Source organism: Epinephelus lanceolatus, chromosome 22 (genome assembly GCF_041903045.1).
Source record: "Epinephelus lanceolatus isolate andai-2023 chromosome 22, ASM4190304v1, whole genome shotgun sequence".
NCBI lineage: Eukaryota > Metazoa > Chordata > Actinopteri > Perciformes > Serranidae > Epinephelus > Epinephelus lanceolatus.
Window position 1 is genome coordinate 8,012,522 of NC_135755.1, and position 13,597 is coordinate 8,026,118.

A 13,597-nucleotide genomic window follows, 5' to 3' on the forward strand; every position below is an offset into this window, starting at 1 on the left:
TCACTAACCCAAAACCTTTACACAACATAGATCACACACATATACTTGTGTAATTTAGCTTTCAAGTTAATTATACTCAGAGAGGGAACTCGAAGAACTTCACACATTTCCATTGTTGTATTGTCCCATACTGACCGTGTTTCAGCCATCTTCTTGTCGTACTCTGATCAGCCATTTTTCCTGCAGGCCATGTGGCTTTTCTAATTGTGAACTTAGGTGGGTCATTTTGCCTTCAGTGTTCACACTCTGCAACATCACTCCTCTTTTGCTTCGCCATGTTTAAAGTGGTGCATAGCAGAGCACTAAATATATCAAACATGATCTTTGGAAAAAAAAAGGTATATTGGTAATTGGTATATAGTCCACTGTGACACAATACACACAATTAAATGCCCATTGTCTTTCCTAATCTAAACCAGTGCCCTATGCTTGCCCGGATCAGGCTATGATCGGGATGATATTGTCCCCATTCACTATGAACCTGTGGGTCACCCTCTCCTCCTACCTGAAGGAGCTTCTGTGTTGCTGCTGGTATATATGCTCTTATGTGAGACATGCTGTAATGGTGTGCTCCAAGGTTCTGTCCTGGGTCCTATTCTGTTCATCTTGTACATGCAAACAATAAGCCACTTTAAAGGTATCTCCTCTCATTTTTTTTGCCGATGATATTAAATTATACATCTCAAATAAGCCTAAAAATGTACCTACACTCTATAGGTGGTTATTCAAGAAAGCACGTACTTTTCTAAATTGTGTGTATACAGATATACAATACCATATCTACAACCAGTAAATTAGATTTTGTCTTAGCAGAATAGGTTTGGTCTGATCTGAACATTAATCACACCACTCCCAGCTTCATCTCAAGTTTTTGACAGGTGCTCCTGGCTATGTGGCTCAGTTTGATTTGAATACACACCAGTCATTTGAATCCTGTCAAATGTTCATGGTAATGGATGGACAAAAATGACAAATTGACAGTGTCTCTTTAGATGCATATCATTTTATCCTTTAGGAAGACTTTGTGAAAGATGAAATTCCTAGCCTAACCACATTTTCATGGTTCTGTAATTCATCTATACATGTAAGTACAGTGAATTGATGCAGAAAATATATTGTGTGAAGTTCTTTGTTAGCCAGAATCAACTTAGTTAAAGTGCCCTTGAGCAAGTGTACAAGTATTGCTGTTTTGCAGACAAGAAAATTTGCCTACTGTCATTTATAGTATAATAAATCACTCCATCTCTATTGCATTTGCTGCATGCAAAAATCCCACAGACCTGCTCACGCTGTTTTTCCACATTAAAAGTATTCATTTAACAGTAGAGCAGAGGCAAAGCAGTCCAGTCTTTGTAGACAAGATAAGGAACAACAAACACTCTCCACAAGGTTGGTGTCTTATTAATCTGTTGACAAATTTATTTATATACAGTACAGTAAAATCTGCTCTATGGTCATCTCATGATGACTCAGCAATATAAATTTGCAGATTACTGTCCTGGTTTTTCATTTTGGCTCTTTCAAATAAAACTTTCTGCATTAACTTACCTTTTTCATACAGTTTGTTAATATTTTTGTATTAACACAATTTCCCATATCTTTGGTGGACTCATCACTTCTCAGATTGCATATATTTCTGTCAACTGTGACCAGTAGAGGGAAATGGTGCTTTTTCTTTTCTGAGGTTGGTTCAACTAAATATATTTCAGAAGGGGTGAAATTCTCCAGAACAAGGACTTGCTCTGGAGAATTTACTTAGTGGTAGTAATTATTTGTCCCTCTGTATATTGTCATCTCAAATTGTCTTGAGACAGCAAAACATTTAGAAGTGAATTGGGTTTTTCCATCTGTTGACGACCGCAAACAAAAATATCTTTGGTTTGAATCATGTCTCACAATGTAACATCTCTTGTTGTAATTAATGATTAGAAACCCAAAAATGAGCCAAACCAGTGCCTGTAATTTATGATGTGTCATTTGGCAGTGGCATACCATGAAGCAATGCATCACAGAACACAGCCTTTGCAATGAATTCTGGGTATTGTAGTAATTGTTGAACATAGGCTGGTAACATAATTTGATATTTTTAGATATCATTTATTATTTATTATTATATTATTTAAAATATGTTTTTATGTCATTAATGTCTTTCGCGAGTTATGTTTTGATGGAAACATGAATGCTTTCATATTATGTTTGGTGGGAAAGTTTTTGAACTGCACAGAAGTCATAGGGAGTCTGTCAGGGTGGATGGTGGGCAGATAAAGTTGCAAATGACACCTGAGACTGCGTTTGCATCTAGAGTTTCATCTGTAGTTAGGGTTGGGCAACAAAAGCACTTTGCCATTTTTAATTGCCAGTGGGTGAACTGAATGTAACGTGACAAAAGCACACATTCCTTCGACTTTATGATTGCCTATAACAGCCTGTGGATTGGCTTCTATGTAAAGGAGTTAGGGAAAATCCAAAGGATGTGATGAACTTTAACCAAGAAATCCCTTTCTGGCAGAAAGCCATGGAGGCAAACTTCTCCCATCAGCGTGCTACATCTCTCTTTGACTCCACTACAGCACTTTAGCGGGCAAAGGTAGCTAACGTTGGTGAAAAAATGTAGTCTGCTATTGTCAAAAAAGACCAGCACCCACCACAACAGAGTCCACACATGGTGTGTTTCCATATACATTTTGCAGCAGCAGTCCAGTTATCGCTGAGGTCTGTGCTGGCTGAATTTGAGCTGTTACAGCTGCTGACTTAAGGTCCGTCTCCGCACCTGCCCTTCACTCTCCTGCAGGCGAAGTAATTTTTGAGCAGTGAGGCATGAAGCACAAAGACAGGGGAGTGCGCTATCTAATTCTTATCTCATTTGTGGTCTGATAGGGTTTGTGAATTCATCAAAATTCAGAGCCCCGAATCATGAATCCAGTGTCCCAACAGCCAGCGCCAGATCCATGCAGTGCAGCTAAATTGCAGCTAGCTGGGCAGCCAACAAGCTAACTGTAACATGAGCTAAGGTTAGCCAGCTAACTGTCTAGCTATGCTGCATGGATCTGCCTTTGGTTGCTTTGTAACGTTGGCTGATAAGTAATTTTCAAGCGGCAAGGTAGTTAGTATCATGGAGTCAAATGGTCCAAATGAAATATAGGAAGAAACAGATAGTAACGTTACTCTAAATATGATTGCTATTTATTTTCTAGTATTCAGTCCTCGTGATGCCAGTCAATCATGGTCAGTCTGTTGTTGATCGCTGTTGTGGCCGATGCAGGTACTCGCTCATGGCTACAGAGGATGCTGACTGCAGTTCATTTAACGGCCTAAGAGAAGTATCACTATAAATAAGGATCTTAAAGTTTCATACACAACCTTTAATTATTAATAAAGTTAACATGTTCTTGTGCTCCATGGGTGCTTTCAGACCGAGTTGTCTCGCTTTCCTCTGAATCAGGGACTAAGTTTGTTCCAAAGTTGTATAATTGCCCAGAGCTGGCTTGTGTTCTCATGGCAGCATTTACAAGTGGACCAGATCAAATGCCTTGTGTGAGAAAGCTGCTCTTGATTGGTCAGAATTTCCATGTGGGAAAAATCCAGGAAGTAAAGCAAACGTTGAAGAAGAGTACACTTGCAAGATAAATGTGACACTTTCTAATGTCACAATGGAGGGACAACTACGCAGGTTGATTTTAGTGCTGCTCATCGTGGACTATATTGCTGTCATTGTTCATTTTAGTCAAACCATACAGTTTGAAAACGAGGCGCGACTCCAACTAGAAAACAATGTTTTGATGCATTGGATGTGCTGAATGTGCATATTAAGGCAGTACAGGAGGAGGTGCACATTAATAATCCTCCAGGACTGTAACATGCTCATGTTTAACCCAAACAATGTGTCATGTGACTGCAGTTGGTTCAGATCCAGGTCAGAACACATTGTCACCACAAACGAAGCACACCAGAGTTCATTTGTAACCGGACCGAGACGACCTCTTCAAGAAGGTCTGGTTGTTTTGGTGCACACCTGAGTGGGATTGCCCAAACAAACCGCACTTAGGGGGCAAACAAACTTGAGTTCGATTGAACCGGACGAAACAGGCCAGATGTGAAAGCATCCATGTTGACTTTCTACAATATTCATATAAGACCTCAATCTATTTTTTAACTTTAAATGTTTTGAAGGCCTGAACATGACCATTCAAAAGTTTGCAATAGTTGCTATAAGCTGATTTTGTGGACTTCACACAATGTTTCGTCATTAAGTAAAAAAAAAATGAAGCTGCATTATGTTTCCTCATTTGCTGTATTAATATGAACCTAATTTCTAAGAGACAGGATTGCATTCATTGCTTCATCCCTCTCTTGACTTCTTCCTTTCCATTTCTTCCACAGGCCACTGTCTGAGCAGAAATGTCTCTCGACTCTTCCTCGTCACCCAACATCTCCCTCCTCCCTCCTCTCTTGTCTAACTCCTTCCTCTACCCTCACTTCTACAAGTGCTCTGAGTCCGCGGTCGGCTCTGCAGTCTTCACCACGTTCACCTGCACCTCATTCCTTCTCCTGCTCCCTCTCTCTGCCTTTGTCCTCTACATGGGTATCCAGCGATGGTGGAAACAACAGCAGGTGTCCACAGCGAGGACAGTGAGCCACTCCGACTTCCTCACCTACAATATAATCGCCATGGAGCCGATCGGTTTGCTTGCGTGCGGATTTTACTGCTGCAGCATCTACGCGCAAAGGCAGATGATGATGAAAGCAGCCGTTTACATCATCTTCATTGTTTATACTGGACGGTTGTTGTTTCAGTGTCTCACCTGTGTGGAGCACTACCTGGCAGTCGTACACCCCATCACCTACCTGAGTCTGAAAACAGAGAGAGGCATCAGGGTCAGAAACACCATTATCGGCTGTATTTGGCTGGCTTGTTTGGGGATGCTGTGTTTTGTGGCTTCATGGAACCCAGTTTTACCCACAATCCCATTCTTCACTGTCTTTGCCTTTGGGTTACTTGTTATTTCCTTCTGCAGCCTCTCCGTTGTCTTTGTTCTCATTCGCCCAGGGCCGGGGGGAGTGGGTGGAGACAGGAAACGTGTCGACCAATCAAAGAAGAGGGCATTCTTCACCATCGTCGCCATAACGGTTGTCATGTTTCTGAAATATGTGGGGTTACTGATTTGCACGGCTGTGCACGCGTCGTCACTGCTGGAGTACCACGACGGGTGTGTGGTGCTGATGTCGGCATTCTGGTTTTGCCTGCCGAGTAGCCTCTCACTACCTCTGCTGTTTCTCTACAGGGCAGGGAAGTTACCGTGTGTTAGTCATATGGCTCAGTCAGGATGAAAGATGTAATGAGAGTAAGAGCAGAAAACGTGTTCTCACTCTCAGCTTGTCCAAAACAGAGACTTGGTCCGTGGCTCTACATGTCAAGTTATGATGCTCTGGATTTCCCTCTAGCATTTTCAGCATGTCAAATGCATACAATCTTGTTTCAAAATAAACTTCCACTGTAGCTTTATTTACTTCTTTGGAGGTATTCTTCCTTGAGTTTAGGCAACAAAAGTACGTAGATAGGCTTAGAAAAATGATAACGGTTTCTGTTAAAATACGTACAAGTCTTATTAGCACAACATAGTATGTCACATGACAAATTCATGTACATGCATACTACAATACATTATTTTAAAGTACTCAGCATTGGTTTTTGGTTTCAACGTTGGTTTTTGGCTTCACAGGGGGCATGAACTGCGGTCTCCTGGGTGAAAGTCCTGTGTTTGTTTGACGCACCCAAGACTCCTCCCTCCCTTCTACACAGTACAGACATACTCACTCTTTATATGACGGCCATTGCTCAGAGCCTCAAATAATGAGGCACAGGTTTAAAACAAAACATCATGGTTTGGCCTAAAATAAGTACTTTCCCTGCTAACATCATGCCACAGAAAGTTACCTTAGTGCAGTAGGGTATGTTACACATACTTACACACGACATTGTAATTAAGGTAACTCAACTGACTTTTGGTTTCACATGGGAATAGTAGGGTAGTGGTGTCCCAAAACAGAATTGAGGTAGTGGAAATGGTTTCCAACACTTAAAACCTGCCCTAGATTCCAAGGGAGCCCCGACCCACACTTTCAACAAAGTGGAAGATGAAATTTCCCAGAACACCTTGAGAACTACAATTTGTTACTGTATGATCGGAAAGTAGGCTATACAAACAACAGATGGTTGGATTAGCATAAACTCATCAGCAACTCGGTTGAACACAGTGTCAAAATAGACTTACCCGAAGAAAATCGATCAGAACTAGAAGACGTTGTAGGCGCCTCCTGTTTTCAGCATTTCCCCTCCGTTGATTCCTCAGACGGAGAAGAATAAACATAGCACACACCACAGGTAACAAGCGCTGGAGCCGGCAATTTCAAACCTTAATGTTATGCCCAGTCTAGGGGTGTCTGGGACACAACATGAAAGGCCCCCATCTTCCCCAAGTCCCAAGTAGCCACAATGAAAAAGACGTATGGAACGATCAATAGTGCGAATTTATTTACAATATTTAAATAACAGAATTAACTGAAATAGTAACTTCAGGGTGGACTAAGGTCAAAATAACAAACAAAAACAATCCTGCCCAGGGAGTAAGTAAATAACCTAACCAAACAATAAAAAAACAAATGACAAAAAGCTTACCTCCCTAACTAAATAAACAGGAGAAAAAGGGATGGTAACACAACTGACGGTCCACCCCTACGATTTAACAGTCTTTAACAATAATGATTTACTGCAACAACAATATGTGTGGCCGGTTGGGAGAGGAGGAAGGTGAGGTCTGCCTGCTAGCTCGCAGCAACTGCCATCTTTGTCCTTTAAAAACCTGACCCCCCTTGGCGGCAGCCAATCAGGAATGAGCACCGATCAAATTCACCAATCCTCACCGGGCTATGGCACACACCTATTTGCATACAGAAAACACAGAGAACACGCACAAAGAACACATGCAGCAAAACACACACAAACAAAATAAATTACGACAACAGTCGTAACATTAATGACTACCGGTATCTTGCGCCGCTACTACATGTGACGTATGCCTGCACGTCGGCCACGCCAATTTGCATGAAGTGTTGTCTCATTTCTTAGGGAAAGATCTCTACCCTAATATTTCTCACTTCCCTCATCAAGGGTTATCTCGCAAATGAGATTACTCAATACCAAGTGGAAGATTTAAGGGGTAGAAATGGGATTGGGCCTTAGTGTGCAGATAAGAAGTCCATCTAAGAAGCAAGAGAAGCCACACCCTTTATATTGTTCATTCATTTGTTATTCATTTCATGTTATTTCATTTCATTACATGTATTTTATTTTATGGCTTAAGCAAAGGCACAGGGAGTGTTAAAAGGTTATAATGTCTTGTTTACTGAAGAATGTGTTGTTTTATATTGTGGTGTAGTTAACAAAATACACTGTGCTCCAGCTTCCTGTATTCAGTCATGAAGAGTTAGACAAGAGCTGTTGTCACTTTCGGCCACAAGAGGGGGTCTGGACATGTGTAACAATGTAGTGCAATGTGTGTATTTTGTAGAAAGCCAAGTAAAGAAAGAAACCTATAATTCACTCTGAGTCTTTATTCAAGTGTGCAACAGTAGTCTGAGGGATGAATGTACGCATGCATTTACAAAAATTCAATATTCCCCAGGACAGCAGCAGAAAGCTCCAACAAGTGGCATTCAGTTTTACTTAATGGCACTTTAAAGGGGGGGTTGCCTTTATTTTATGGGACAGATGGAATTGGAAACTAAACTCCTGCAGAGGAAAGTAGATGGATCTTTCATCCTAAAAGCACACAGCGAATCTGTCCTGCTTTCTATAGACATGTGCATCCAGCATGGCTCTTTTGGATATGCTTTGTCTTATTTTGTACATTTGCTGCTGTTTTCACTTTTTTGTTATAATTTCTTGCACTTTGAGCACCCTTCTTTTAGTGCATGGATGTCCTGAGTAAACTGACACTGTTTTGCACTGAGCACTCAGCATGTGAACCTTTTTTTGTAGCCGTCCAGGCCAGTTGCATTTGTGTGTGGGTATTGCCTCTGCCGTCCTTTCTTTGTTGACTGTTGCACCAATGCTCCCAAGATAAACTGTGTTGTTGCCCTGAGTAGGCGCAGTTTCCCAGCAGCATTAACACGCCCACTAAATTGACAACTCATGCAGAAAACTTTGCAATCCTGACTGTCATGATGCCTTCCACAGCTGTCTGGTTTTCCTGTTCTGCTTTTTTTGTCCCTCTTTTCCACCACACCTCCACTTCACCAGGCCCCTGCATGTCTGCTAAGCTTTACTGCCATTCTCCACCTGTCCACTAGAGGCACTCACACTTCCCTCATCCCAGTCACCTGACTGTCACTTCCTTCTGCTCACCTGTTTCCACTTTCCCTCATCAGTTCTGAAGTGTATCACCGCTCCATTTCCACTCATCCCTGCCTTCTGTGAGACGTTAAACTGACGGCATTTTATATCAGGCTTGGTAAATATACCCTAAACATTTAAGTGTGGATGTAGTGTGGGTGATATTGTGTCTCTTTGTTGCACCACTGGTCAAACCCTGCAGAGCTATAGCTGTGTTTAACTGCTTTAAAATGTACAGTGGTGGAAAAAAGTTTTCGGACACCCCATGCATTTGTGAAATATTGCATTAAGAATCACTCTTAGGTCTTCAAGTGCAATTTCTTTTAGTACAGTCACAGCCAAAATACTAAATAAATCCTAAAAAAGCCATTAAAAACTTAAAATTGATTGGTTCCATAAAAATACATAAGAAATTTTGAGTATTGGGTCATTTTGGTACCAGTGATGAAGGTCGTTCTTTTTATTAAAAGACACAATTTTTGTTGCCAAGCTTCATGTCTACATAAAGCCAGCACATTTGAAAGTTCTTCAGACACAAAAATGGCTAAAACAAGGAACCTAACGCAGGAAACACGCCTGAAGATAAAGATTCTCAGCCAGGAAGGATACAGCTGCCGCCAGATAGCCAGGAAGTGCAGATGCAGTCCTTCAGCCGTTGGATACACTCTGCAGAAATACAGACGAACCAACAGCTTGGAAGACAAACCAAGATCTGGGCGTCCAAGGGTTTCTTCAGCAAGAAATGACCGCATCCTGATCCGCATGTGCAGGCAAAACTGGCGAATGACATCACAGGAGCTTCAGCAGCAGTGGTCAAACCAAACTGGTGTCCAGTGTTCCACCCGCACTGTACGTGGCTGACTTTTAGATCATGGCTTAAGGTCCTACAAGGCTATCAAGAAGCCCCTGATCAATGAGAGACAGAGGTTAGCCTGGCGTCGTTGGGCCCAGGCACACAAGAACTGGACAGCCAGGAATTGGAAGAAGATTTTGTGGTCAGATGAGTCCAGTTTCCAGCTTCATCTTCCTCCTACTAATGTGAGGGTACGCAGAAGGCCAGGCGAAGCATTATCTCCAGCATGTACAGTACCTACTGTCAAGCATGGTGGAGGCAGTATCATGGTGCATGAGTGCTGCTGGTGTTGGTCATCTCACTGTCTGTGATGGCACGTTGAACTCTACCAAGTATTGTACCATTCTCGAAACCCACATGCTCCCTTCTGCACATGCACTGTTCCATCGAGGTAAAAACTGGATGTTTCAACAAGATAATGCCCCTTGCCACACATCCAAGACACAGTATCCAGGTCTTAGAGTGGCCAGCTCAATCCCCGGACATAAGCCCCATTGAAAATCTGTGGTGGATTATCAAAAGGTCTGTTTCAAAGCATAAACCAAAGAATTTAGAAGAATTAAAAGCAGTAATTCAAGAAGAATGGGACAAGATTACCCCTCAACAGTGTGAAAGGCTCGTGGGGAACATGCCAGCCAGGATTAGAGCTCTACTACGTGCCAATGGCAGGACTACTAAATATTAATTTGATGATGTGATGGTTTATTTATTTTTTGTTCAGTTTTGAACACATTCTCTGTTATTTGTTGACTTTGATACCGACAATGTTGAGAACTGACATATTGAAACTGTCAAGAATTTAGTTTTGTTAGTTTTTCTTGTAAACAATAAACAAAAAAATATAATTTGTATTTGTTTGTATCTGTCTAATGCAGCCACACCTTTTGAAACACAAAAAAGATTTTTCCACAAATATTTCATGATAATATTTGAGACTGTGTAAAATTTTAAGGGTGTCCGAAAACTTTTTTCCACCACTGTACTTGTTTCCTGCTGTCTTGATTTTATGCACATTTGGAAAACATTGTGAAACTCTGTGAGATTTTGTAACTGGAAGTTTGATATAATATAAACAATATAAATCTGGTGTTAAAGGTGTTAAGTTTTTTAACTCTTAGTTTTCTACACATGGGTAAACATTATTCTCAAAAACAGGGAAAGAAATTGTCTCGAATATAGTGGGCGAACCTTTACACCTATTGCAAGAATCAGACCTGTACAGGCATATTTTGGTCAGCCTTGTGTTTGTGAGGAGGACTCTGTGTAAGAGTCTGTGCCCAGCACATGCTGAAGAGGTATGTACGCGGTCTGGTATATGGTCCTGGCCCCAAGTAGCCCTCAGGGTGTCTGAATGATTTGAATTCACCCCGGAAATGTGATTATATACGATGGCTGTGAGTCCCTTTTGTGATAGAAAAGGATCAATCGTAGAATCTGGAGGGTCAGATAGGTCAGATACCCCCCCACACACACAAATAAGTGATATTTAACTGAACAGAAAACGTGACAATGAAAGCACATTTCAATATTTCTCAGTGGTTTGCTTATTATTAAATTACTCCCAATAATGGGATCTGAGGTGGAGTTTTCTGTTGTTAAAACTCTCCTCAGCTCTCTAGCTGACTGTGTTTGGTTTTGTCTCTGCAAGTGTTCATTCTCACCAAGTAGATTTTTAGCGTTTGTTGCCATCTAGTGTCCAACTCTATAGTACAGCACCTTCCTGCAGAAGGCTCCTACAATGTGAAGACCAGCCAGTGGGAATAGAAAGATAATATCCTGACTGTATGATGATATGAAGCAACTATGATTTGCTGAGTGTGTGTAGCCAACACACCTTCCTCCTGCAGCTTTTCTGACATGCTTTGACTTTAAAAGAAATTATTTTAAAGGAATGATTCACCCCTGTTTGTATATCAATTACTAACCCGGTGTTACTTTGACTACAAGAAGAAAACTGTTTCGTTTTGCAGGCCTCCACAGTCACTGTTCTCAAATGTTGCGCCATGATGCCAGTCCAGGTGAGCAGTGGGATTTTGTGATAACCACACATTATTATGGCAATATTCAACTGGGCCTATACAAAAGTTATAGATGTATAGTGTGCCTTGAGATTTTGGTTCGCCCTTTGGTGTGCCTTGATAACCACTGTTTTAACATATAGTATGTATCACTGTTGTTTGTGACATTGCTTTCTTTCTCCTTACCTTTACAATTTCTCAGTTTAAAGCACAGCTTATTGGGATACAAATATAGTTTGAGAAATATCGTTTTAAAGCCACTTTGTCACATGAATCCACTCAAGCTGCCATCCTAAAAATTGCCCTGTAAGGCTTCAGCTCTCAGCCGGTGAAGCAGCCTCTTGAGTGACTCAACCAATAAGAGTGTTTCCGCCTCCAAGATATTTTAGTGAGGCTAAACCTTTTCCTGTGTTTTTGTGTTAGTCAGGTATGTCAGGCTTTCTTTTCTTTCGATTCTTTTTCTTTTCTCAGACACACACATTCACACACTCTCCGTACTTCATCGCCATGTGCCCTCACACCCGGGGGAAATGAAAAATTGAAAGAGCATTCATCTGATGAAAACACCCCCCCCCTCCTCCTCCTCCTCCTCCTCCTCCTCCTCTTCCTCTTCCTCGCCACCTAATCTTTGTTTTTACCGCTGTTATCAAACACTCTGAGCAGAGTCCAGGCACGGACTGGCAGGCGGGATGAAAGTGTAATGGGCACAGGAAGCGGGGGCTGATGGGATTGTTTCAGGACGGGATGCTAATCTGTTTACCAGCTCAGGTGAAAGGAGGACAGCGGATGTTTTGTGATGAAGCCAGAATAGAGCACAACAGAATTTAGTCGAACATGTGTCTCTCTCTTTGTTTTCATACTTTGCCTTCTTCATTCTCTTCCTGCTGCCTGCAGACTGGTTACATCCATCATCTGGACTGACATTAATTTCACTTACTCTTGATTAATGTTACTTGACGCACCGTGTCACTGAAGGCAACACCAAAGTCATCAACACTTGGTAAAACTTTGTAGAGCTGTAAATCAAAGATGGGAGGAGACAGACCGAAACGTGTGGAGAGGAGCTCACAGTGATAATACCACACAAATGTAATACAGTTTCAGTGACTGATCCTGAGCGCACCACACACAGCAAAGCACAAGCTCAGACAGCTTTGGGAATCGTCGTCAGTATAAGGAAGGCGCTCGTCGGATTGCTAAACAATATCAAAAACCTGCTTCCTTTGAACCTTTTAAATACCTTAGTTTGTATTGATCCAGCGTACTTTTGTGTGGCAGTATTGTATCTTCACAAAGTGCCAAGTATCGTATCGAATCAATTTCTATCTCACTGAGCTAATTAGTCAGTGACAATTCATGTGTAGCTTCACAAATTGACTAAGCCAGACGTGCAGGTTTAGCAGCCGTCCATGCATGGAAGAGCAGATTTCAAACCACTGTAAAAAATTCAGTTATTGAAACAAAAATCTGAAAATACACATATTGCATCTAGACAGCACGGAGATGTTGGTAATTTGTTTGTAACAATGCTTGATTTGCTTCATAAGTTAAAAATTGCCATTTTTACATTGACTCCAATTGTTCACATTAGAGCAAAATTCAAAATGCTGTCAAAAATTCAGTTTTTGAGATAAAATTCTGAAATTTGCCACACATCATCTACCATGACTCTAGAATTTTGTCATTTTTTTCATGAACATTGAAGATTTACTTAGCAAGAATTTGCATGTATATGTTTACAGTACCATTTACAGTCAACCATTTTGATGCACTGTAGGCTCAATTTTTGATAAATCAAAAATCTGAGAAACATAGTTTTTGTAGGACAGTCTGAAGATGCTCTGTAGCAAGTTTGGTGTCAATTGAGCAAAAATTGTGGGAGGAGATAGGTTTAAGAAGTTTTACAGTTTTTGAAAAAAACAGAGTGATGAACTTAATAATTTTTAACAGGTTTAAATGTACCAAAGTTTCCTCAGTATTGGGGCTACAGTTTGATGAAAACTGTGAAGTTGTAGCACGTATGGTTGATTTGTTATGAATTTTCAAATTTTTGAACTTTAGATGCTTACTGTAGCGCCACCATCAGGACTATTGGCTTGAGTTTACAGCTGAGGATATCTGGCATGAGACTGGACCTTTGTGCAAAGTTTGGTGTGTTTTCGCCCATGGGAAGTATGATTTCCTCAGAAGAAGAAGAAGAAGACCGAGGATTACAATAGTGTCCTGGCAGCTTAGCTGCCCGGACCCTAATTAAACATGGACCCCAGGAAGAATAGTTTTGGCATTGCCACAGCTAATGGGGATCCAAATAAATCAAATCAAACTTTAGGTAGC